Here is a 3,856-nt window from a genome sequence, read left to right as displayed (position 1 = left end):
ACTTTTGAAAAGGACAAATCTTGACAAATGCGTTGTTTCTCTTGGCCGCTCTAGACACTCAAAATATATGGTATCGGTGAAACAATTGAACCGATACTTGCCGATACTGATACATCGGTATCGGTATCGGTATCGGCTCAGCCATAATTTTAATTCTTTTTATCAATACACCTACATAGTAAAACCACAGATAAGGAAACTGTCCACAAACCCTTCTAAATGCTCTTACATAACTATTTCATTGAGACGAAACATTCTTGAAGGTAATTATACACTCACCGACCTCCCTCTAGCAAAAGAAGCACAACACCGAGATCTAGGTATCCTCATAGATTCTAAACTAGCTTTCGATAATCACATATCAACCATCACAAAAAAGGCAATGCGTATGCTAGGCCTACTTTACAGATTCACCGAAATCAATAACCCGAAAGCACTCTCCATTTACTTCAAAACATTTGTGTCCCCCATTCTAGAATATTGTTCACCAATCTGGAACATGGCTGCCCCTTCTCATACCTCCAAGATCGACAATGTTCTCAGTTTTTTCCTCTCCATCGTTCGATATAGAGTGCCTGCCCTGAGACACCTGCCTAAGAGAGATCTGCTTGTAAATCTGCACATCAATACTCCAGAAACTCGTAGATACGTTGCAGATATGAAGTTGCTATACAAGATCATAAATGGAAACTTAAGATGCAGCATCCCACTCCACGAACTCTCACTCAGAGTGCCTAGACATAAAACACGGAGCAAGGAAACTTTCCTCACTGCAACTCCCAGCCTCTCGCTCATACCACGTTCAGTATTTCATAGGCTACCGAATCAGTTCAATATCATCTCAAACCAAATAGATATAATCACTTCATATTATTTTTTTATCAGCAACATAGAAACAATTGTACATAAGTAATGCTTTTGTGAAACTGATCTGTTCACCTTTATTCTTTATTCTTTATTTATTCTTTATTTACGTGGGCGAGGTTCAGCCTGAGGCTGTTCTGCCACCTAACCCGTGTCATCGATTACATTTAAATTTACATTTCTTATACATATGTTATTACAGTATTAATACAGTGTACAATAAACTGTATGATTTAGTTACAAAATCTATTGATAAAATAATTGTAATAAATGTATGAATAAAATGATACAAAAATTGTGAAAAGACAACTACATAAAAATAAAATAAAATGAATGAAAAATAAGTAAAAATAAAAACATGTAGACAAAATACATAACATAAACATACAAGTTGCATCATAGTATTTGAACACAATCTCTGCTCTGCCAAAAGAAAATTCTTTACTTCATTTCGGAAAGATTCTATTTTAGATATGCTCGACATGGTCTTAGGTAGGGCACTCCATATTTTTGCAGCAGAATATGAAAACGACGACTGATATGCCTGTGTGTTGCAGAGTGGAAGGTTACATTTGAAATTATTTCTTGTATGGTGGCTGTGAATACTGGTGCGAGGGATCAACATGTCTGCCAGATACGACGGCTTGCCAGATGTAATAATTTTATGTATAAGGCAATATGTATGCAGTAGCCGCCTACGGTACATATTGAGGATATTCTTATTATTTATGGAAGGTAAAATATGTTCACGTCTCGGGATGCAAAATATGAACCGCATGCACGCATTTTGGCATTTTTGAATCTTTGCTTGTAAAGTTTTATTTATTCTACCAGAGTACACTACGTCACAATAGTCGAGAAATGGATATATAAGTGTTTCAACTAATCGCTGCTTGATTATGATAGATAATAGTTTGTTAAATTTAAACAAGAATCTAAGTGTTCCAAATGATTTATTGATTTGGCGGCTAATATGCTCATTCCATGATAGACGAGTGTCAAATATCAGTCCAAGACTTTTAACTACTTGAGCTCTAGGTATGACATCATCATTTATTGTAATTGTTGTATTAGTGTGCTCGACCGAACCAATAGCATTTCGAGTTCCAATAAATGTATAACATGACTTATTAGCATTAATTGTAAGGCCATTTGCATCACACCATGTTTTTATCGCACCCAAATCATTACTTATGTATTCAATACTTATGGCAATTTCTGTTGGATTGAATGATTTGGTTAGTTGAATGTCATCAGCATATGAATGTACGTTACAGTATTTGACAACTGAGGGTAGGTCTGCAATATAAATCGTAAACAATAAGGGACCTAGTATAGATCCTTGTGGAACACCAGATGAAATATATAAATTATTAGATAACAAAGTAGACGACAGTTTTACACGTTGATTTCGGTTACTTAGATATGAAAAATACCAGTTAAGGGTAGATTGTGAAAAACTGTAATATTTCAGTTTACTGAGCAGTAATTTATGTTGTACCGTATCAAATGCTTTGGACAGGTCCAATAATATTAATGCAGTGAGGAATTTCTTATCCATAGCCTGGAGGATGTCATTTGTGACTTTCAGCAAAGCCGTAGCAGTGCTGTGTGCCGGCCGAAATCCTGACTGTGAGGGTGGAAGAATATTGTTTTGGGCAATGAAGCTAAATGTCTGTTTATAGATTATTTTTTCTAGTAGTTTTGAACACACAGGCAGAACACTAATAGGTCGAAGGTCGTTTGCATTAGTTGGTCGGGTCGTCTTAGGGAGTGGTGTTATCAAAGCTTCTTTCCATTTCCTGGGAAATACGGATTTCTCGAGCGAAAAGTTAATAATATGTGCGATAATAGGCAAAATAAAAGGTAGCGATAACTTCAGCATTTTAGTTGATATTCCATCTGCACCAATAGCAGTAGACTTGATTTCGTACAAACATTTTCTTACAGTATAGCCATCCACTTTTTTAAAAGCAAATTCTGGAAGCATATTATTAAACTTTTGGTTACTAAATTTTAAACATTCTTGAGATATCAGACGTTGGTCGATATTTAGACTATCAATTGAATTAATAAAGTGTTCATTTATCTCGTTCGCATTGTCAAACGTGGAGGGGAGATCATTTTTATTTGAGCCAATGCCTATAGATTTCAGCTGCTTCCATAAATGCTTTGGTTGTCTTGGTGTTTTATTGATGTTATGCTCAAAATAACACTTTTTTTCTTGCCGAATAACGGATGTCGTGAAATTTCTCAATTCTTTGTATTCTTTCCATGCAGATTCAGTTCCGATTCGCTTGAATTTACGAAACGCATTGTCCCTTAGTTTCATCAACAGCTTCACATTCGATGTAATCCACGGTACTGTCTTGGCTTGTTTATTGTTGATTATTTTAAGTTATCTTTTTTTGTGTGTTATTAATCTTAGTCTATTGTTTTTCTGTTGTTTCTATCTGGTTTAAAATGGCTTCTGCTGTACTGGAAATTTCAATAAATAAATAAATAAATAAGTAAGGGGGTGAGGAAAATTCTCCATTCTGGTTGCTAATTTATGTCACCTGGAAGGGGAGACTCCTCATATAATAATAAGTCCATGCTTCGAGGGAAATTATTTGAATTTCATCCTCCCACCTCCCCTCCCAGCCCCAGGAATATTTTTAAATACCACACTGGTTTCGAATTCCTTCATATCGCTGATGAGAGAAGAACTTTAAGATTGAAGTTTTGACGACAATAAGGAACGTTAAAAGAAATTCGGTAATGACAAGACTCAAAAACTGCAACCTTAATTGTTTGATAGTAACTCATAGGTTCGTTACAGTCTCAAAGAGTCAGGCCACTCAACAATAGTGAATAAATATGCCGTGTCAAAATGAGCCAGGGGTACGACTTCGGTGCACTTTCTATAATAATAACAATATATATAACAGCAACAACAGTTTATTGTTACTTAGCGTTGAGCACAACAATTGTCAGATATAGCACCACGTCC

Source organism: Lepisma saccharinum, chromosome 10 (genome assembly GCF_977018435.1).
Source record: "Lepisma saccharinum chromosome 10, izLepSacc3.1, whole genome shotgun sequence".
NCBI classification, from domain to species: Eukaryota; Metazoa; Arthropoda; class Insecta; order Zygentoma; family Lepismatidae; genus Lepisma; species Lepisma saccharinum.
The sequence above is the reverse complement of the archived record's forward strand: the minus strand, read 5'-3'. Positions refer to the sequence as shown.